This window comes from Octopus bimaculoides, chromosome Z (assembly GCF_046866305.1).
Source record: "Octopus bimaculoides isolate indiv1 chromosome Z, ASM4686630v1, whole genome shotgun sequence".
Taxonomy (NCBI): domain Eukaryota; kingdom Metazoa; phylum Mollusca; class Cephalopoda; order Octopoda; family Octopodidae; genus Octopus; species Octopus bimaculoides.
Window position 1 is genome coordinate 49,948,030 of NC_142944.1, and position 24,751 is coordinate 49,972,780.

General features: G+C 36.5%; 1 protein-coding gene across 7 annotated transcripts in view; it reads left to right on the forward strand.

Annotated features, from left to right (window-relative positions):
• The first annotated feature begins 9,493 nt into the window (after positions 1 to 9,493).
• The window catches only part of LOC106878514 (PDZ domain-containing protein 8), a 296,017-nt gene continuing 280,759 nt past the window's right edge, over positions 9,494 to 24,751 (forward strand). For all 7 annotated transcript variants that reach the window (XM_089365281.1, XM_089365279.1, XM_089365278.1 and 4 more), the window contains exon 1: positions 9,494 to 9,674. The gene's annotated coding sequence lies outside the window, so the exon portion shown is untranslated. The remainder of the gene's footprint in view (positions 9,675 to 24,751) is intronic.

Below are 24,751 nucleotides of genomic sequence, written 5' to 3' on the forward strand. Positions count from 1 at the left end.
GTGGGTACTTGCTACTGATGAAGTCCCAAAAGGCAGAAATACACATCTAGCAATACCATCACCACCACTGGATTATTTTCTTTTGCTACTGATATATTTGTGTCTTTAAATACACTACAACCATAGGAGATATTATCTCCGGAGGACGAATACCACAGTCAGCTAGGCTTTCTGTATTGTATCTACATTTAGTATGATAACAAGATTGCTATTTTACACTAATACTGCTTCTGTTGCACATAGCAAATTGTTATCCATTTAATAGAGAATGTTCACATCATTTCTTTCCAGGTTTCATGAATATCTGCATTCAAGGCCCATCTGACTATCATGCAGCATTACAGTTCATACACTAGCATCATACAATCTGCCCTTCACTCTGGGGTAGGAAACTCTTTATTGCAAGCAAATATACAAGATTTTTGAACTTTTCCAAGCATGTCCTTACTCTGGCTACTATACATTTAGAACACCCACTTCCAGTGCTAATTAGATCATCAAAGTCACAGAAGCTATTAACGATTTCCAAGGAGCCTTATGAACATCTGAAATAATTTATTTCTCATGTGCTCTTAATGTTTATATTACCTGTGCATTTACTGTATACAAAGTGCAAGAAATTCCTGAACAATTCATACATTTGTAATACATATATTACATAATATATACATGCCCCACACATACATCATCATCATCATCATAGGAGTGGTTGTGCGGTAAGTAGCTTGCTTACCAACCACATGGTTCTGGGTTCAGCCTCACTGTGTGGCACCTTGGGCAAGTGTCTTCTACTATAGCCTCGGGCTGACCAAAGCCTAGTGAGTGGATTTGGTAGGCGGAAACTGAAAGAAGCCCGTAGTATATATGTATATATATGTATATGTGTGTGTGTGTGTGTGTGTGTGTGTGTATGATTGTGTGTCTGTGTTTGTCACCCCAACATTGCTTGACAATTGATGGTGTGTTTACGTCCCCGTAACTTAGCGGTTCGGCAAAAGAGACCGATAGAATAAGTACTAGGCTTACAAAGAATAAGTCCTGGGGTCGATTTGCTCGACTAAAGGTGGTGCTCCAGCATGGTCACAGTCAAATGACTGAAACAAGTAAAAGAGTAAAGAGTATCATCATCATCCTCATCATTTAACATCCGCTTTCCATGTTGGCATGGGTTAGATGGTTTGACCGGAACTGGTAAGCTGGAGATCTGCACCAGGATCCAGTCTAACTTTGGCTTGGTTTCTATGACTGGATGCTCTTCCTAATGTCAACCCCTCTGAGAGTGTAGAGGGTGCTTTTACAAGCCACTGGCATGAATACTGTTACATGTCACTGGTTTCGGCCACAACTACCATTTTACTTAAGGAATCTTCTCAAGCACAACAAACTGTCAAAGATCACAATCATTTGCCATCACCTCCATGAGAGCCAACACCTGAAGATCATGCTTTACCACCTTGTCCCATATCTTCCTGGGTCTACCTCTTCCACAGGTTCCCTCTACAGTTAGAGATCAACACTTCTTTACACAGCTGTCCTCATCCATATGCATCACATGACCATACCAGCACAGTTGCCTCACTTGCACACCACATCTGATGCCTCTTATGCCCAACTTTTCTCTCAAGATGCTTACACTCTGTCATATATGCACACTGACATTGCACATCCAGTGTGTATATACATCATAAATATATGTATAAAGAGAGTGGCAGATTACTTCTCTGGGAATGATGTAGACACTTCTGATGGGAATAAAATAAGATTTGAAAATTGATTTAGGTTGTTCATCAATTTTTTATAATCTACAGAGAAATAGATAAATCATTTTTTAAAATTATTTACATTTGACGGATATTTGTCCTCATCTTGTTAGGAATGAGAACCCAGGTTTGAAATTTCCCCAAGACTCCTGATGAAGGCTGGAGGGTATATCAGCCGAAACATTGTGTTAACAACAAAAAAGACGAGGACAAATATCTGTCAAATATAAATAATATAAACAATTCTTAAATATAGAACTGTAAAATCTTATTTTCTATTTCCAAATCTACTGCAAAAGCTACAAATTCAATAAAAAAAGGTTCCCAGACTAGTTACGTTTAATAAAAAATAACTTATCTACCTAAGTTTTAGCATCATCTCCTTTGAAATAGTCACCTTACATAGCGATACTTTGGTCCCAGCATTCCTACCACTTTTGGAATCCAGCCTGGAAGTCATTTTCCTTAAGCAAGTTGAGGACCTTCTGTGATTTGCTCTTGATCTTGACAACAATGTTAAAACAGCAACCTTTGAGCTGAATTTTCATCTTGAAGAAGAGACAGAAGTCCACAGGTGCTAAATCTGGTAAATAGGGTGGGTGCAGAAGCAATACCATGTCACTTTTGATGAGAAACTCACAAGTGAGGAAAGTTCTGTGACAGGGTGCATTGTTCTTGTGAAGAATCCAATTCTTCGAGTTCCACAGATCCAATTGCTTTTGCTGAATGCCCTCCTTGAAATGCTTCAAAATCTTGCAGTAGAATTCTCCATTGATGGTCTTGCCCCGGCGGATGAATTCTTGATGTACAATACCACATTTACAACGGTGACACTTGTGGCAGGTCTTCCACATCACTCATTATCTTCCAGGGATGTTCTTCCACTTTTGAAGCACCTGTGCTACTTGAAACATTGTGTATGACCCATTGCTTCATTGCCATAAGCTTGCCAAAACATGCTCAATGCCTGTGTTGCAGACTTCCCAAGATTAACACAAAATTTCACGTTGGCTCTTTGTTCCTGTCCATGACAAAATTGCAAACTACAGCATACACATAATCACAAAAACACAAATATCACAACTTGCAAAATAAACAAAGCGATGTCACTCAGCACATTGCCTCATGAAACTTCACTGCCAGCTCTTACTGCACACACAACCATATACTGCCATCTGTTGGTGCACTACAGAATTAGTCCAAGAACTTTTTGATACCAACTTGTATCATATCTTGATACTGTGTGAACTGAGATCCCAGTTGAACAAGCCCCTGATATTAAATATGAGGCCCCTGATATTAAATAAAAGTGTTAACACTTGCAGTATGCAAACTAATAGTTACAGTTTCCTGTAGCTCCTGAAAGTGTAGAATATCTAAAGAGAGTGGCAGCTTATTTCTCTGGAATTGGTCAAATTGATAAAGATATCAAAGAATTCAAAAAGATTTGAAAATCAATTAAAGTTGTTCATCATTTTTTCTATCTACAGAGAAACAGCTAAATCATCCCTGTTTAAAATTCTCCGATAAAGGTTACATATATGTATGTATGTATATATATATATACATATACATAAATATATATATATATATATATATATATATATATATATATATATATATATATATATATATATACACACATGCATACACTCCCTTTGTAATAATTTTTGGTGATATACAAAATGACCTTTTCATTTCTTTGTGAAATCCTCATTAATTAATATAGCAACCACTTACAATGCGAACAACTGCTAAGTGTTGTCTGACAAGATGAATAACTGTCTTTAAATCGACAGTGGCTGATGAAGTGAATAATCGATGAAACATCTAAAGGTAGCACCTGAAGGCCATTCTTCCAATTTGTTTAATCTTCATAGACATGAAATTATAACATCACGTATGTTTTAAATTATTTTGCACACTCAGTGATTAAGTAACTTGCATGAAGGAATTAAAAGTGTACTGCCTCGTTTCACATGTCTCATTGTATAACATAGTTCCTGCTTGTATTTAAACATCCCAGTTTATTATATTCTCCCAGGAGAGCACTATCAAAGTATTTTTCACTACTTTTCTAAGACATTTATTAGTTTTTGGAGATGTATAAAATAACCACTTTGTTCCTTTGTCGTTTGCTGGTTTATCTTTTTCTCACTCTGTGTGTGTATGTGTGTGTGTGTGAGAGAGATAGAGATAGAGAGAGAGGGGGAGAGAGAAAGTGGTGGCTCTATAAAAGTCAAATGAGTGAAATATGTAATTGAAAAACACTGAAATTTAAAGCAATAAAATGATATCGGTTACAAATTTTGGCACAACGTCAGTAATTTCAGGGGTGGGGCATAAGTTGATTACATTGTCCCCAGTGCTTGACTGGTACTCATTTTATTGACCCTGAGAGGATGAAGGCAAAGTTGACCTCAGTGTAATTTGAATGTAGAACATAATGATGAATGAGATACAGTTAAGCATTTCACCCAGCATGTTAACAATTCTACCAGCTTGCCATTTTATGAAAAGAGATGAAATAATATTGAAAGAAATATTCAATAAAGAAGAAACAGAAGATAATCTAATGTTTTAGGTGATACTCTTTATTAAGTGACTGCTTGCACATTGCCAATTCCTTGAGGTTTGGTCTCCAGATTTGGGAGCCTCAGGAATCCTGCCGTGGATCTACTGTGGAGTCTTTTGGCCTCTGTCCACTGTCATGCAGTCATAATGCTGGCCATCCTCCACACCATGCCACCTTTCATTCAAGATCATAAAGCATGGCCTAGATGCCACAGGCTTCACTTCCCAGTTTGAGGGAATGGTAAATGACCTGATGGCATGGCAATTTTCCTGTTCTGTGGTGCTAGATCTCTCATCTGGGATGTAACATGCCATGACATCCTCTCCAGCAGCAACTTGGTGCTGTCAGCTAGCAGCCCAGGCTCTGCTGCTCATTAGGCTGAGAAAAACAAACTGTCAAGGTATTGGTCACTCTCCAGCAGATTTATGGTTGAGCCTGTGACAGTTGAAACCTCCAGAATTGTTGGTCCCTGGACCATATGCTTGCTGGTCACTATTGGGGCGAAGATTACTGTCTGTAATTGCTAACCCTGTGAGTCAGAGTGGCTCATCATGCTCTGGGGCAATGCCCTTTCCATTTTGTCTGCTGGGGCCAAGAGAAATGTTTCTATATTGTGAGAGGCAAGATTCTCCATTAATTCTCCTATTTTGACTTAAATCACATCTCTGCTCAACCAATCAATGCTTGTTGTGATATACACTTTAAGAGCTATTGCTTTCATAATTTGTGGTCATTCAAAATGCTAAATATAGAGATCAAGTGAGAAGGATAAAAGAAAAACAATATAATACCAAATTTAAGATGTCTGTTTATCTAGTGGGTCAAGTGTAAAATAGAAGATGGGAAGTGGGATAGAAGGACTGCAAAAGGAGATACACTTTGCATTACAGTAAGAGTCAGATGGAAGTATGGTAGAGAAAGAGAATGAAAAAGAGAGAAAGAGAATAAGTGGGAGAGAAAGAGAGAGAGAAGAGGAAAATGAGTAGGGTGGAAGAAGAGGGTGGGGATAGAATTATTTAAAGAATGAAATCAAGAGTGAAAGTGAGGAGCTCATAATACTTGAGTGACTGTGTGTGTGTGTGTGTGTGTGTGTGTGTGTGTGTGTTAAATGCGTAATGTTTTCATTTATATAAATGTTAAATCTTATCAAATGTGTGTCAAGGAAGATAAAATAGTGTAGTTAGAAGTGCAAAAGTCTTTCTTGCAACAAAGCGATTTATCAGCTGAGAATGTGAATTGTATGTGCCTGTACATATATATGGGAGAATTTATGAAAAAAAACAACAGACGAGGACAGGTGGTGTAAACAACAAATGGATGTATTAGTTTAACGCTTGGGAATAGAGAAAGTCTTTGACGTTTCGAGCCTACGCTCTTCAACTGAAAGGAACACAGAAAGAAACATAAAGAAACAACATGCATTCTGGTGGTTATACTTGTGATTATGTACAATGTAATAAGTCATGAAGTGGTATGGATGTATAGGAATAGTGTGTGCTAAAGGAAGGACACCTATGCACAATGGTGATGCGGGATGCATTATCGTGCAGAAAAATGCATGTAGGTATGATGGGTTAGCAGTGTATTCATGGGTATTAGGTGTGGTAATGTGAAGATTAGTATGTCTATGTATGTATGTATGGGCATGCGAAGTTAGTAGTTATGCCCTTGTGCCAGTGTATGTGTGTGTGTGTGTGTGTATGTGTGTGTGTGTAATGTTCAGTCAGTTTGGATGTATACAAGTATAGGAAAGTATGTGGTCTGTTGGATATGAATGTGGGGTGCAGTGTGGGAGGTTGAGATGCAGAGTGGTAGGGTGCTGTTATGGGAATGTGACCATAATATTTATACCTGAGGAAGAGTAGCCAATGCAGAAAATTAGGTGTCCTTTGCAAAAGCAAGAAGTAGGGTATCTATGGTATGAAATAGTACAACAGGTTGAGAGGCTGGAAATAGTATGTACCTAGGTACAGGTGAGTTGAAATGACAACTAACTGGTGGGATTGTGTTGTTTAGGTAGAGGTCATGTAAATGCTCAATGATTTGATCCGCTAACCAACCTATGACTAGTTTTTACCAATATATGAAACCAGAGTATTAATGTTTAAGATGGTCAATAACATTTCAAGCAATGCAGGTGAAATGGTTACTGTATAGGGAAGCAACGTTTAATGGGTCAAAGAGTATATTGGTTTTATGAATGCAAAGGTATGTGTTGCACTGGGCTCAGAGTAGGGAAAAGATCTTTTTTCTTTAGGGATAGAAGTGCTGCTGGTCTGAAATGTCATGTAAATTAAGGGCTTATTTTAAGGAGTGGAGAGAACGTTCATGGAATATAGGTGAAGTGGCAGGCTCTAAAGCAGTGGTTCTCAACCGGGGTTCATATGCCAGTGTCACATAACTGGCCTGTTAAAAGAACACTTCAATCATTGGTGATATGCTGTGCTTCTGAAGACTTGTCAAACTGAGTGAAATCGTAGTTGTGGCTGATGCCAGTGTTGTCTGACTGGTGCCCGTGCTAGTGGCACGTAAAAAGCACCATTCGAGCATGGGGCCTCATGGAGGCGGTGACAGGTGACAAAGACCTTTGGTGATATACCATGCTTGTGTAGACTTGTCAAGCCAAGAGTAACTGTTATTGTGACTGATGCTGGTGTCACATCAATGGCACCCATGCCAGCAGTACGTAAAAAACACCCATTACACTCTTGGAGTGGTTGGTATTAGGAAGGGCATCCAGCCGTAGAAACCTTGCCAAATCAGATTGGAACCTGGTGCAGCCCCACTGGCACACCAGTTTTCAGTCAAGCCATCCAACCCATGCAAGCATGGAAAGCAGACGTTAAATGTTGATGATGATGATGAATTTTAGGTGTAACTGTGTGACAAGAAGCCTGCTTCCAAACCACATAGTTCTGGGTTCAGTCCTACAGTGTGGCACCTTGGGCAAGTGTCTTCTGGTATAGCCCCAGGCTAACCAAAGCCTTGTGAGTGAATTTGGTAGATGGAAACTGAAAGAAGACTGTTGTGTGTGTGTGTGTGTGTGTTTGTGTTTGTGTGTGTGAGTGTTTGTGTGTGTGTGTTTGTCCTCCACCAGCTTGACAACTGATGCTAATGTGTTTACGTCCCTATAATTTGGTGGTTTGGCAAAGAGGCTGATAGAATATGTACCAGGCTTAAAAAGAAAAAAAAAATAGTAGGGTTGATTCATTGACTAGAAATCTTGAAGGCAATGTTCAAGCATGACCGAAGTCTAATGACTGAAAGAAGTAAAATATAAAATGAGAAAATATATATATATAGGCTCAGGAGTGGCTGAGTGGTAAGTAGCTTGCTTACCAACCACATGGTCATGGGTTCAGTCCCAACTGCATGGCACCTTGGGCAAGTGTCTTCTATAGCCTTGGGTCGACCAAAGCCTTGTGAATGGATTTGGTAGACAGAAACTGAAAAGAAGCCTGTCGTATATATGTATATATATATATGTGTGTGTATATGTTTGTGTATCTGTGTTTGTCCCCCCAACATCGCTTGACAACCGATGCTGGTGTGTTTACGTCCCCGTAATCTTAGCGGTTCGGCAAAAGAGACCGATAGAATAAGTAATAGGCTTACAAAGAATAAGTCCTGAGGTCGATTTGCTTGACTAAAGGCAGTGCTCCAGCATGGCCGCAGTCAAATGACTGAAACAAGTAAAAGAGTAAAAAGAGAATTCCGAATAATATTTAATTATAAAAATATTAGATTTTCAAGACATCAAAAGGTTATGAGGGTCCGTCTGAGTAAAATAGGAACCAAAGGGAGTCCATAGGTGAAAAATAGTTGAGAAACATTGGTCTGTCTATACGAAGTGGGTTGAAGAAACACATGATGGATTGTTAAAGAGACAAGGTATTGCAGGAAGAGGGGGAAGACGATGAGGGGGAAGGCCAAATGGTCAAAGTTGGTGGCAGGGTGTGAATGCGATGATGCGATTAACATTACGGACACGCGGGGTGGGCATTTCTAAAGACGAATTGGTGGCGGCGGGGTGGTGTCATTAAGTGTGATTGGATGATAAAATCATTATCATGGCTATATGTGAACACACAAACACACAACGATTAATGGAGGAGAATGTATGAGGTACATGTAGTAATCGATAAAGTCGCAGGTTGTGAAGAACTTTGATAAGCCAATAAATTAATTAATGAACTAATTATCTAATTGACTGATAACACAGCTGAAGTGAATTACAATCACTGCGTATGTTTTATTGTCAACAGTTCCCACTCCTACATGTATAATAAAATCAGTTTTCAACATGCGGTTTCACTTCAAGAATCTTACACCATTCAAATACAAAAAAAAGAAAAAAATCAAAACCAAGAACATACATATGTATTTACACACACACACACACAATATCTAGTTAAATGCACACACACACACATACGAGCAATAGCTACAACAAAATTTAATTGCACCAAACAATAGCAATAATTTCTTTTTTCGTAACAAGTAATTTATTTCTCAAATAAATAATTGCTATCTATTATAACATTTACGCTCGACAACGGTGAGCTTCAGTTAAATAACCGTTTGTGTTATCACACTTCCCCCTGCATATTACCATGGTTTGCACTTTGTCCATTATAAGTTATTGAACAGACAATCATTACTGTCATCACTATCATCAGAACCATTCGTCAAGAAATAGCAACAGTTTGCTAACCGCAGTAGAGATAGACACGCAGAAAATGAAAAGCGAAGCGACTGCTACGTCGATAGGCACCGTTGCCGCTGCCGCCGCTGTTTAGCCCTTGGTCAACTCTAAACGAGCAGACCTATTGATCAAAAGTATTTCAGCTGCGACCGTTCCATCACTTCATATTTTAAGGATTGCCTAAAACTACATTATTTGATGGGTCCTGTCATCATCTAAGACGGTAAATATTATATGAAGGAGATCTGTAGATCTGCCTTCTATTTCTAGCATGCAGCTCAACCGGTCGGCTCGTGGCTGCTGCTGCTGTTGTTGACAATACCAGAGAAACAAGGGAGATGACTCTCCACATTGATAAAACGCACGCCACTTGAATGGGTGACACATTCCCACACTGACGTTTTAATGGAAACACTCATGTACACATTCGCACGCACCTTGCTTTTTACACTCATACATTCAACAACGTAGCAAAGGTGAGATATGGTTGCCGAAACAGTTAGATTCATTTAGCTAATGTCTCAGTAGTGAAAAGAGAGAAAAAAAAGCATAAAACGAACGAAAACAAGACATAAATCATATCAATTGCACCATATTTTATACACCAATTAAAATAGCCGACTAATTTCTAACGGTACGTATTTATTTCTTCTTCTTGTAGTCATTTTCCCTATTTTTTCTTTCATTAATAATGTATTAATGTTCTACACGTTCTTTTTTCTTTTCTTTTTTTATTCATTCTCTCTATCTTTCTCCATATCAATGAAGACAAGGCCACTTTCTATTTTGACTTTTTAAAATGTGTTTCCAAATGTCTCTGTTATTTCATTCGTTTTTCAGCAAATTATTATTATTATGTTAATTTATATATAGTTTAAAATTGTGTTATATATACATATATATATATATACATTCACCCACATATACATACACTATATACGCATACTATATACACACACTATACACTGTATGCACAAGCATATATATATATATATATATATATATATACACACACACACACACACTCATACAAATGAACATTTATATATATATACTGCATATACAGCTATATGTACACCCACATATATACATATATACACCCACCCACATATCTAAATGGGTATATATACACAATTACGAATGTGTATATAAATGGGTATATATACACAATTACGAATGTACTTATATATATATATATATATATATATATATATATACATACATTTTGTTATATACATACATATACCCACATACATTTAAATACATATGTGAATATGAACGTACATTCATGTATGTGTATATGTATTTATATACATGTATGTCCGTTGTAATATACACACATATACCCACATATTTATATACATATGTGCTTGCACATGAACGTACATTCATGTACGTATACATGTGTAATATGTATATGTATATATTTATATACATTATATACACACTCATGTACCCACATATATATGCTTACACATGAACGCGCATTCAGATATATATGTGTGTACACACATTCATTTCATATGAACATGTAAATTAGTGTACTGATATGCTGCACATAAATGTGTGTGTGTATAACTTGTCTATTTTCACTTGAATTGTCATTATGTACACCCCTCAATGTTTTGTCTGAACTTAACGCATTTATTAAACGTATTTGTGTTGCCTTAATAGAAATATATTATTCCACTAATTGATATTCAATTGTTCAACTGTTTCCTGTTTTTTTTCTTTATTTTATGAATTTAAATTATGACAAAGCTTTTTATCTCCAAACAATAAAAGACCAAAAAAAAAAACCACGAAAATGAATGAGAAAAGAAAATGACTTTATATTTTTACTTTATTCCATTATGTATTCATCGCGACGAATAGACTCATGAATTTATATTCATACAAACACTATACTCAAACATAAAAATATATGCATTAAATTGCGTATATGTTTGTTTAGGTAACGGCAGCGTTTCTAGACGAAATATTAACACACACACACAAACACATACATACACACACGTGTGTGTAATTTTAACTAGAGGTCAGCTATAAAGGAGTGTAGACTTATAGAGCTTCCATTTGTGACCATCCTGTCTTTTTCCCCCATATGCGGGTAACCCAGGATCATGTACAATTTGTTCTCTTAAGTTGATGTGAAGCAAGAAATTTGGCTGTTATTTCTAGCAGCTCGTGTGAACACGAAGATGCTTATTCGTTATGTGTGTATATATCTATATTCACACGCTCACGTCTGTATGTATGTATGTATATATATATATATATATATATATAAAGCAAGATGTGTGTATATATCTAGATTCACACACTCACGTCTGTATGTATGTATGTATATATATATATGTGTGTGTGTGTGTGTGTGTGTGTGTGTGTGTGTGTGTGTGTGTGTGTCTGTTATGAAGCTGTAATGTTATATTTTTATTTTTCTAGTTGTGTATTTCCCTGTTTATTATCAGGATATCAACAGTATGTCAGTCTCTCTTTCTCTCTCTCTTTCTCTGTATCTGTCTAATTCTCTTTCACACATATACGCAATTTGTACAATTCTACGTACGTTCATGTATTACTCAACAAATGAAGCGATATTATAAAGCCTTGTGCTCATAACCAGTACTTTATGGTGGCTCCATTGATTCAGTAATATGTTTGCTGTACATAGTAAAGCCTCTAATTTAAGCTGTTATTTCTTTCTATTGATCAACGACGTCGTGTTTGTTAGAACTGTTAGAACTATAAGTGTAGAGGGGAACATTATATATAATAGTCTGTCGATGTATAGTGTTAGGAAGTATATGTATGTATATATCTTTGTGTATATGTATGTATATAGTATGGGGGCACGTATATTTTATGTATGTTTGTGTACACACACACACACACAGTATGAGGGGGACGTCGCACTACCATCACTCCTATTTGAAATAATGAAAATTATCTTATATATACATAATGAAAAGCAGACACAGATATGGATACAGAAGTAAAGCTTAAACCGAATGTTTACGAGCAACCTGTAGGTCTATCACCATGGATATATTTGCAAGTTTTAAGATGTCAATCGTGTGGTTTGCAGCAGAGAGAGTATTCGATTGAAACGTTAAAAGAAAAAAACAAAACACTTTTGTTATCGTTGACATAATTGTATCATCAGTTGTATTCTCGCTGGGTGACATAATTAATTGTATCAGCAACACTGAGGTAGCTAAGACCCGGTTTGTAGAGAGAAACATTAAGGAGTTTTTATTAAAATACATCTGCATTCTCTCTCTCTCTCTCTCTGAAACATACATACATACATATATATATATATATATATGATAGATAGATAGTTTTTTGCAGTTGCGCTGAAATCTTCCTTGAATAATTAATTGTCCGCTATCGTTACCATCTCTTTTCCACTCATTTTTCCCTTTATATCTTTTGTTCGAATTCATTCTGGTGTTACCAAACCGAACATGTTTTAATATTGCAAAAATATTGCGTACGAGTCGGTTGTGTGTCTATGTGTAATATGAAAATGTATACATAAGCATTTTTTGTGTAAAAGAACAGTGAATCTCGAAGAAAATAAAGCTATAAATAAAAGCGTGTAAATATCGAGTTTAAAAAGTTACCCGTGGGACACGAACCCACATAATTGCATGTGTCTGTATTTTTATGTAATTAACTTCTCTGGTTGTAATTATAAAGTCTGTTTTCTAATTCTTTTATCCGACATCCATAATTTGTGTATTTTGTCTCTTTCCATTCATTCATTCTTTCTGTTTCTCACCCCAATCTCCCCAAAAAATTTCAGTGTATCTCGATGCCATTAGTCGAGAATCACTATGAATTAAGCAGGGACTTCTAGTTTGTGTGTGTGTGTGTACAAATATTATTTCTCCTCGAGTATTGGGTACTATTCCATTCATTACTATTAACAAACATGTACGTTGCCTGTGTGTGTGTGTAATGGTTTCAAATTTTAGCACAAGGCCAAATTTAGAGGATTACATTGACACTTGTGCTCATCTGGTACATATGATATCGACACCGAAAGGATACGGCAAGGTTGGTCTTGCAGAATTTGAATTTTGGGCTACCGTCAAATGACTGGCATAAAATATATATGCTTTCCCTTAGTCATTATGTGTATATACGCAGTGTATGTATGTACATATATATATATATAAATGTATGCATGCATACATAACACACACACAATGTGCAACCGTTAATCCACACATTTTCCTTTCTCCATTTCTGTAGAAGAGCGTAGGCTCGAAAGTCAAAGACTTCCATCTCTTCTGAGCGTTTAACTAATATACCTTGTTTGTTCCCTTACCTGTCTCTGTGTTGTTTCTTGTACAATTTTGAACCACACACACATATACAGTAACATTGTCCTTTATAGGACCGCCACATTGTTGACAAATAAACTTTACTATTTAGTACTGTTACTGTATATCTCTTGTTGGTAGATTTAAAACTAGTTGTTTTTCTCTATACGAGATTAGTGACTCTGTCACTTAAAGAATATATAGTGTTTGCGAGTGGAGAAAGCTTTCATCAACAGCCAGTGATTGTCTCGCACTGAGGATGGGTAACCACCCACAAACCATGGTCTGTGAGTATCACATAAGGCTGGAGATGGAAGCGATGACCTCCCTTGCAAACACGATATGGACACACTGTGTCGATAGCCAGCTGGAAATGATGTTTTCCTAGGACTTAAACAACAGTAACATCGTTCTTTATAAGACTGCCACACTCTGTTGGCAAATAAACTTATATGTATATGAGTGAGACACAGGCGAGACTGTGTGGTAAGAAGTTTGCTTCCCAATCACATAGTTCTGGGTTCAGTCACTACATTGCATTTTGAGCAAGTATCTCCTATAACTCTGAGCCTTGTGAGTGGATTGGGTAGAAGGAAACTGGAAGAAGTCCATTGTGTTTGTGTGTGTTGTTTATAACATAGTGGTTTACCAAAATACAAGATATTTAAAAGAATAAGTACTGGGGTCGGTTTGACTACTTCGAAGTAGTCCCCCAGTATGGCTGCAGTCCAGTGACAAAAATAAATAAAAAAGTTAAGATATGCACAGCATGGCTGTGTAGTAAGAAGCTTGTTTTCTAACCACATGGTTCTGGGTTCAGTCCCACTGCGTGGCACCTTGGGCAAGTGTCTTCTTCTATAGCCTTCGATTGACCAAATCCTTGAGTGGATTTGGTAGATGGAAACTGAAAGAAGCCCATATATATGTGTATGTATGTATTTGTGTCAGTGTTGTATGTATTTGTGTGTGTCAGCCAATGCTGGTGTGTTTATGTCCCTGTAACTTAGCGGTTCAGCGAAAGAGACCGGTAGAATAAATACTAGGCTTACAAAGAATAAGTCCTGGGGTCGATTTGTTCGACTAAAGCTGGTGCTCCAGCATGACTGTAAACAAATGACTGAAACAAGTAAAATTATAAGAAAAGAAATATGTATATACATACATATGTGTGTGTGCATGTGCATATACACAATTATGTGTGTGTGTGTGTGTGTGTGTAGATATACCTCATATGGTATGTTTTGTCTTTTGTATTGCTGCTTTAATTTTTGGCCATAGATATTTGTCTCAATTTGAAATTTAAATCAAGCAGCCATTTTGTGTGTGTGTGACTATATGTATGAATATACATGTCTGTAAGTGGAGACATGATTGATTTTTTTTTAAGCTAACTTCACAACCAGATGGTTTCAGGTTCAGTCCCACTGCATGGCACCTTGGGCAAGCCACCTCCTCTGCTACAACCTTAGGTTAACCAATGTGTTGTAAATAAATTTGGTAGAAAAAAACTTTGGAAGTCTCAAGTATGTGTGCTTGTGCCAATCCCTACTTGACCACTGGTTTTGATTTGTTTATAACCCTATACGTTAGGGGTTTTAGCAACAAGGATAAGGTAGAATAAACACCTAACTTAAGTGATGAGGTTGATTTCATCAAATAAACACTATCCCAATGTCAGTCCAGTGACTGAAACCAGTAAAAGAATACGAATAAGTACATATCTGCTATTGTCTATTGGGAATATCAAAGAACCTTTTTTTTTTTTCGCCTGACTGGCCTTTGTGCGGGTGACACGTAAAAGCACCCACTACACTCTGAGTGGTTGGCGTTAGGAAGGGCATCCAGCTGTAGAAACTCTGCCAAATCAGATTGGAGCCTGGTGTAGCCATCTGGTTTCACCAGTCCTCAGTCAAATCGTCCAACCCATGCTAGCATGGAAAGTGGACGTTAAACGACGATGATGATGGAGTGCTTTGAATGACATTTCTCTCAGACCAAGCATCTGCACAGGCTTTCAGTGTATGTATTTGTGTGTGTGTGTCTGACCATGATATAATATTACCTTGCAATCAGTTTCATAAACTCATCTATGCAAGAATTGGTTTACTTCATCGTCAATGCCATCACTGGGAAAGAAGAAACTAAATTCTCAGACATTAGATAAAGTTGCTGCTAGTATATAGTTATACATAGGCCACCTGATGAATAAATATCTTGTTCCTTTTGAGTAATTCCCCTACGGATTTTGTCTCAATGATAAAGAGTATTAGAGAAAGTGTTGTGGGGTTGATATGCTGACTGAAACACTTTTGAGCATATGCTCTGATACATTTTCACCATTGTCATCTTTTTTCCAACAGGGGTAACCATGCATCTCCCTTAGAATATGTTCCTATCCCTCTGTCATACTTTAAATCTCTCATCATCTGACAACAAAACCACTTCATTTAGTACTGCACTCCTCCTCATTTGAGGAGTCTTGTGCAAGTTATTTGGAACCCATAATTGCTAATGCTAAGGAAAAGCATTCTATGCTTTGTAAAGTGGTTTGCATTAGGAAGGCCATCAAGCTGTAGAAACCATGCCAAAGCAGATGTTGGTGCGAGATGGACTCCTCTGGTTTGCCAGCTCTTGGTCAATTGTCCAATCAATGCCAACATGGAAAACATGTTAAATGATGTGTGTGTGTGTATGTATGTATGTATGTATGTATTTTCATTAGTTTGCAAGTAAACTTACAAGTAAAACCAATGTGAATGTTTAAATGATTATCCCTTATTTCTGTCCAAGTTGAACACACACACACACACTCTCTCTCTTTTTTCTCTCTTTTCTTTTTTCTTTTTTCTCTTTTTTCTTTCTTTTTCTCTTTTTTTCTCTCTCTCTTTCCCCCTCTCTCTCTCTTTCCCCCTCTCTCTCTCTTTCCCCCTCTCTCTCTCTTTCCCCCTCTCTCTCTCTTTCCCCCTCTCTCTCTCTCTCTTTCCCCCTCTCTCTCTCTCTCTTTCCCCCTCTCTCTCTCTCTCTTTCCCCCCTCTCTCTCTCTTCCCCCCTCTCTCTCTCTTTCCCCCTCTCTCTCTCTTTCCCCCTCTCTCTCTCAAGGTTAGGGACTTTGCAATTCACATTTGGAGAAAATTCAACTAAGTTAAACATTAAAAAAAATTTAAGCATTCAGTGCTGTATAACTGATACTCCAGTATAACTTGAGCTCTGATGGCTGAAACACATCATACGTGAAAAATATATAAAAATGCAGTGCTGCTTCTGGTCTTTAGCTTTAAGACTCTGTGTGTGTATGTGTACTCACATCATTTAAATGAATAATGGTTCAGCAAAATACAACTGCATGGTGTTCAAAGAGGTCTGTAGGAAATGACCATCACCCTTTGGCCACTTATGTGCAGAGTGAAATTTGGAGCCTTCCAGTACTTTCCTGTATCTCTTCCCTCTTTCCCTATTGCCATTGGACTTAAGAAGAAAGCGTGATAATATTGGTGCTAGTTTCTTGGATTGCTTGAACATCCTGTGTAATGAATATTAGTGGGCAATGGTGCAGTCTTGTGGCCCACTAGTTCCTGCAGAACCGTCCAACCCATGCCAGCATGGAAAACGGATATTAAATGATGGGCCGGTTTGTGTAGAGCCAGTCCCACATTGTTCATCCTTCAAACTTGTATTGGTCTGGTGTGACAAGTGCCACTAGTCCAGTAGCTATCAGGATGCACACACACACATGAATGTGTGTGTGTATAATAATGCACACATAATTTATGTATATATATATATATATATATATACACACACACACATATATATATATATATATATATATATCTATCATACTGTCACTTATGAATATTTAAGATTATGTGTCATATGTTCCCATAGAGACTATCTGGAGTCATTTAAAAGTAGAAATGTTGAATGTTTCAAATACTAAATGTGTTATAACACCAGACAGAATGTCACACATTTAACAAAATATAATTATTTTTGTAGCCACAGATAATGACTGGTACTTGTTAAAAATACTTGGCAGGGTTAAGTGGTTTTATCTTTTACTTGTTTCAGTCATTGGACTGTGACCATGCTGGGGCACTACCTTGAAGGGTATTTAGATAAAAAAAATGTACTGGGGTATATATTAAGTCTAGTACATATTCTGTTGGTCACTTTTGTCAGACTGCTAAGTTACGAAGACAAACCAAGACTGGTTAAGTGGTGATGGGAACACGCACGCGCGCGCACGCGCGCGCGGACCTTCTGTTTCTGTTTACCAAATCAACTCACAAGACAGTGGTTGGCCTTGGGCTATAGAAGATACTTGCCCAAGGTGCCATGCTGTGGGACTGAACTGAAAACCACATGGTTGGGAATTGAGCTTCTTACCTGCCCACCCAGCCACACCTTCACCTATTATTATTATTAGTTTATAGATTTTAATTTTTTTTTTTAAGATTTTTTTTTCTTTTTATATATATGATATATAATTATATCTTTCTTCATCTAAGTCAAACATTACAATTTTATCTGAAATTGAATTTCAAACTTGAATTGAAATTCTTTTACAAAAGAAAAAAAAAAGAAAAATTCTAATTTATTTTTGTCAATTCGAGTTGGATATCAGTGTACGATAAAATTTCAGTCTTAATCTAATCCTTTCTTTCTTTCTTTAATTGATTTCCGCATGATTTCACTTTATCAACAAGGCAGTCATACACATGCACAATGTAAGCATATTTGCAAGTGAATTTTGAGACACATTTTCATGCACATACACACACACACACACTCCCTTTCTATGTCTCTCCCTTCCTCCCTTAGCATACAGATAGAAGTACACTCCCTTTTTTTCCAAGGATGCTTACAAACCCCCACTCAGTCTTCTCTCCCCGCCTTCCTATACTATCTACATTTTTATTTCTTTCCCTATTTTCTAGTCTCCCTTTTATTCTCTTCGGTCTCTTTATCCCCCTCCCCCTCATTCTATCTCTCCTTTATTTCTCTTCTGCCGTCTATTTTCCATCTTTCTTTCTCTCCTCCCTTCTCTTTTCTGTTTTTCCTTTTATCTTTCCTTTCAGTTTCTCTTTCATGTTCGCAGCATGCACACACACACACACTACATTGGCAGATCCAAGGAAACCGTTACTGCTGTTTTGCGAGATATTATCTGGACATTTTGATATTCGATTCCCCCCCCCCCCCCCATTCCCTTCAGACTCTCCCAAACTTTCTTCAGATATTCAATATCACCACTAAATGCTATGAGCCATTGAGAGACCAGTCTCTCAGGTCACTTATCTGGCTAGAAATAGCAGTCAGATTTCCTTCAAGTTATGCCATGTCTCTTAGAAAAAAAAAAAAGTGATGACCATTAGATAATGTAACCCCAGATGGATATAAAATTCTCACAGAGAAAGGATGGAAAGAGAAATATTCTGGATTATAGTCATAGATCTATTCTCCTTGGGGAGAAATAACCCCTTCCCACAAACCACAGCGATAAGAAAGATGGAAGACAAATTCCTAGATGCTATTGGTAGAGATATAGCAGTAAGGAATCTAGACTGTCTTTGACTATGTGGCTGAACTTAATGATTTGTAAGAGGTATAAGGCCTCAAGGGAACAGTTTATTATTCCAACCCTTTCTCCCCAGTATTTGATTGGTATTTTATTTTATCGACCACAAAAGGATGAAAGGCAAAGTTTACCCCCAGTAGAATTACTGTATTTTACATTGGGAGCGTAATAAAGCAATGTATTTCATTTATTTAATGATTCTGCTGAAGGCTAATGGCTCTGGTTAGGGCATCAGGCTCACAATCATGAAGTAGTGAGTTCGATTCTTGGATAAAGCTGTGTTGTGTTCTTGAGCAAAACACTTTATTTCACATTGCTCCAGTTCACTCAACTGTAGAAATGAATTGCGGCATCACTGGTGCCAAGCTGTATCGGCCTTTGCCTTTCCCTTGGAGAACATCTATGGTGTAGAGAGGAGAGACTGGTATGCATGGACGACTGCTGGTCTTCCATAAACAAATTTGTCTGGACTTGTACATCAGAGGGGAACTTTGTAGGTTCAATCCCATGGTCCATTCATGACCGAAGGGAGTTTTACCTTTTAATGATTCTACCAGTCCACCATTGTTTCATTGTAATTGTTTTTAACATAGGTGCCAGGTCAAAATTACAGGGAAATGGCTAAACTGATTCCAATATTTGACTAGTACTTCAATTTTTTTTTTCCTTTTTTTTTCATCTTTCTGGGTGAGTCAATAAAATAAAGGTAAAGTTGTTATTGGCTCAATTGGAACTCAACTTGTAAAAAGACTAACTAAAGGCCAAAATATTATTACAGTTTGAGTGATGTTCTAAAGATTCTTATTTCTTTATTGCCCCCAGAGGGCTAAACATAAAGGGGACAAACAAGAACAAAGGGATTAAGTCGATTACATCAACCCCAGTGCGTAACTGGTGCTTAATTTATCAAAAACGAAAGAATGAAAGGCAGTCGACCTCGGTGGAATTTGAACTCAGGACGTAACGGCAGACGAAATATCGATAAGCATTTCACCTGGCGTGCTCACGTTTCTGCCAGCTCGCCACCTTTGATGTTCTGATGTTCTAAAGATTTCGCCAATAATATTAATAATGGTTTCAAATTTTGGCACAATGCCAGTAAGTTCAGGGGAGGGAGTAAGTTGATTACATCCACTCCAGTGTTCAAATGGTACTTACCAACATTGAAAGATGAAAGGCAAAGTTGAACTTGGAATGTAAAGAGAGATGAAATACTGCTTACGGTTCTGCCTGTTCATCGCCATAATAATAATAATAATAATAATAATGGTTTAAAATTTTGGTGCAGGGACGCCAATTTCAGGTGAGGGGGAACAGTTGATTACACTGACCCCAGTACTCTACTGATATTTTGACCCCAAAGGGATGAAAGGTAATTTTTCTACTAGCATGAGATAAAGGGATCATTACAGAGACAATACAAAAGAGGTCATGGGAAGGGTTTACACAACATCATGGAAAGCAATCATAAAATGATAATGGTGATCAAGATGATGATGGCTGACAAGAAGTATCTATGCTTTCTGCATACTGAATGCAGATACAGTAAGATCTCACATATGTAATATAGTGAGTTGAAAAATATGCTAGCTTTGAAAATAGATGTTAATATTTATCTTATTAGTAAACAAAAGCTCCCATTTGGAATGATTAAAATCTAAAACGAGCAAAGAAGATAACTCTCATATCAGCTGCCAGGAAGTTTTTGGTTAATATAGACTGAGAGGTTTGGAGTGGATCTGGTCTTTAAAACATTTTGGTGAAAACAGCTGACATGCCTTTGTATTATCAAACAATTCTAATGCAGTAAGCTGGCAGAATTGTTAGTATGCAGAACAAAATGTTTAGCGTTTCTTTCAGCTCTCTATGTTCTGAGTTCAAATTGCACTGATGTAAACTTTGCTTTCTATCCTTATGGGATTAATAAAGTACGAGTCGTGCATGATCTAGCGCCATCATGGCAATCGACGCATTTTGAAAGTATGTACATTTGGAGATACTTTCAAAATGTGTCGATTGCCATGATGGTGCTAGATCATGCATGCACATTTGCCAGTATCGTCGAATTTACAACAGAAATATCATACCGATGAGGTAATGAAGAATTTTTCCTTCTAAACCAGAAACATGTATATGATTAACTATGGCTAGTTTTAGTTCATTATTTTTCTTCTTGTTTTGCCTATGTGAGTTGCGGGTAACTGCTATCTGTTGGAGTTTCAGCATTCTTAGCTGCTATTTCTGAACTTCGGTATGTGGTGAAGCAACCTGTTGCTGATCCCTTAATTTTGTTTATATATAAATTGATCACTCCTGAGTCTTGCAAATTGAGTGGAATATTCTACACACACATACAATTAGAATGGGGGAGAAAACCCACTAACATATGGTGCAACGCTTTCATGTCCTCCCTCTCTTTGTGTGATTTGTTGAACTAGCAGGTGTAAGATATCTGCTTGTGTGTTTCTATATATCTTTCTCTGTGACTGTTTCTCTCTCTCTCTCTATCAAGTGATCTTATCACACTCTTCTAAATCTCTTGATTTTCTTCCTCTTTTTGACCAAACTCAGTCTCCAGTTTCCTCATCATGATTGATGTTATCATTGTCAATGTTTCTATATTTTTACCATGATGTCATTGCTAAATTGGATATTATTTATTTAGTTAAAATAGATTGATGGTGTCCATTAAGTAGTATGTTGTGTGTTTTCCACCAACAGAGTAAGTAAATTGTCCTACTTCCAGGCATTATCAAGATATCTGTACATGGTAGAGGTAAGACGAAGGGACATTAGAGTGGCTAACCTCCTGCACTGGGTTAAAAATGCAGTTAATTCCCTTCCCTAATGCAATGAAAAAAACACAACAGTAATTATCAAAGATTGTAACAGGTTGACAAAAGAGAGAGAGAATGTGAGAAGAAACGTGAAGTCATATATTTGAGAGGAGGAGGAAGTTGTATGATATAAAAGAGAGGAAAAGAAAAAGTTTCATTGAAAGGTTTATAATTGTTAATAAGGTGATAAGAGTGTGAAGATTGCTGAATGAGGTTGTAAATGGCTGTCTTATAACAGTCTATAAGAGTGTTTCTTAGTGTCTTTTGATGCTATTGTGCACCATAAAAAAATTATTGGTGTACTTTGCATGAAAAAATGTTGTAAAGTTAAAAACTTAGAGAAATTCTAAATGTGATTAGAAAGCTATTAAATGTTTTTAATTTTTTTTTATAAAACCAAAGCAATGCAAGTTATAATACAGTGTGATGGCTTGTACTTTAACCTTGTATTTCAAGGTTCGGACCCCTTTTTCAGGAAATCTTGGGAGAAAATGCGCTGTTAGCTGACTTCTTTATACATCCTGTGCATTATCTTTGTTACTCTTAAATTTAATCCTTTAGCATTTGGATTACTCTGTGAAATTGTTTTGAAGTAATCATGCATTATCTTTGAGATTTCAATGGTTCATTTGTTTAGTTTTAGAATGACATTGTAGGTGTAATAGGCTAAATTTAGCCAGTTTGAACATAAAACAGCTGGAATACTTGAGCTGGATACGGCTGATTTAAACTCTAAAGGGTTAAAATTCAAACTTCTCAACTTAGGGTTTATCTAGAAATGATCACCTTAAAAATAACTGGTGCCAGGGACTCTACTTATTGTTTCCACTGTTTCATTAATTAAACTTTTAATTAATGAGTAACAATATATATGCTTTTCTAGATGAGACCCAACATTAATATGGATTTCCTAAAGACTTGTTACCCATACCATTGAAGAACAACAAGGAAAAATTACCTAGGAGTTGCCTGATGTATAAGTTAAAAGTAAAATTATTTTCTAAATAACTAATTCTGGTAAAAAAAAATAATGCAGGGTAGACAAATCACATTTGTTATTAGTAATTCTTAAATAAAGTGGCATGTTTAATATAGTAAGCCATAAAATTTTAGTGATGAAGGCAATCATTTCCTAAGAGACTAATTTAGGTAAAACAAAAAAATAGAAGACAAGCCAAATTTCAATAAAATTATGACTGTGTGGTTGATTGCTTCCCAACTACGTGGTCTTGAGTTCAGTTCTTAACCACTAAGCCACATGCCTTCACCTCTTGTATTAATTGTCTGCCAGATGATACTATATCATCATTTAATGTCCATTTTTCATGCTGGCATGGGTTGGATGGTTTTGACAGGAGCTGCTCAGGCTCCATGCCTGATTCCGTATGGTCTCTATGGTTGGATGCCCTTTCTAATGCCAACCACTTTAGAGAGTGTACATGGTGCTTTCATGCAGCCCTGGTACAGATGCTTATGTGGTACCAGCACCCACATGTCTGCAAGATTAGGATCACTCCGCTGAAGAGGGATGCAAGGGACATGTCAGTATATAAGGACAACCACACTTTTGCTTAGCTTGATGATATATATAATGTATATATATATTATGTATGTATGTTTGGTAGCACAAAAAGGATAAATAGAAATCAACATGAGAGTACATTTAAAAGTTTTTAATCATTACAATGCAACATGTAAGAGTTTTGTGTATGACACTTGAATCACTTTTGTGACTTACTGTTTATTTACAGTTTTGTTTCTGCTGCTTGTACTGCTAAACACATATATATATATATATATATATATATATTTATTTGAAGCATTGCATCAATAAAATTGAACTTTGAAATAAAAGCCAATGTACACACACACACACTATCTCTCACTCTCCCTCTTTTTGCTCAAGTGGAAAACAAACCTTTGCTTACTAAGAATTTATATTTATATAAGCAATTCATATCAAAGTGAATTTTCGGCATTTTACAGCGTTCAGTTTCATTTAATCATCATCTAGCATTACCATATTTTTAAATCTATTATCCATTTCAGAAGATTAATAAGTTCTAGATGAAACTTGTTTCTAGCTTATTTCAAACTAATCAATATTCTTTTGAAGAATAATGTAAATAAGTAATGCCACTACTGCTTCATGAGTCAACTTGGGAGCCTCCATATCGTTGCATGGCCTGCCAGATATAGCAGCCAAGTGCTCTTCAAACCACATCTTAAAGTCTTTAATTTAGAAAAAAAAAATAAAAAAGACAATTTGGATAATACAGTGTCAGATGTGTGATGTCTGAATGAGACTAGAAGTTTGTGGCTGAAATTCGTTGATTGTAGGTTTATGCAAGCTTTCTCGACTTATCTATCCGTCTATCTATGAATATATATATATTTTCATTCTAGGAAAAAGGGAGGAGAATTTCAATTATTCCCACGTGAGTTGTAATGCTATATATATATATATATATATATATATATATATGTATATATATATACATATGTATATAAAGTAAAAGGAAACTTCACACAGTTTACATAGTTTTCATATATTTTATAAGTGAAAGAGTATTGTTTGTTGACTGCTTTCGCTAAACATGACATTGAAATTATTATAGTTTTGTATTTTTTAAAGAAATAATATCATTATGATTAGCAAAAGTGAAACTGGTCGACAAACAGTACTCTTTCACTTATATATATATATATATATATATATATATATATGTATGTATGTATGTATGTATGTATGTATAAAAGAGCAGTGGATCTCAAAGCATACATAAAGCAATAAATTATAGCATGAAATATTGGGATGAAAAACTCTTTTGGATAGAAAAAAATCAAGACACCTGACTTTTTCTATTCAGAGGGATTTTTTAGTCCGATATTTACATGCTATTATCTTTAGCCTTATGCTGTGTACTTTAAAATCCACTGTTTAAAAAAAAAGAAGAGTTAT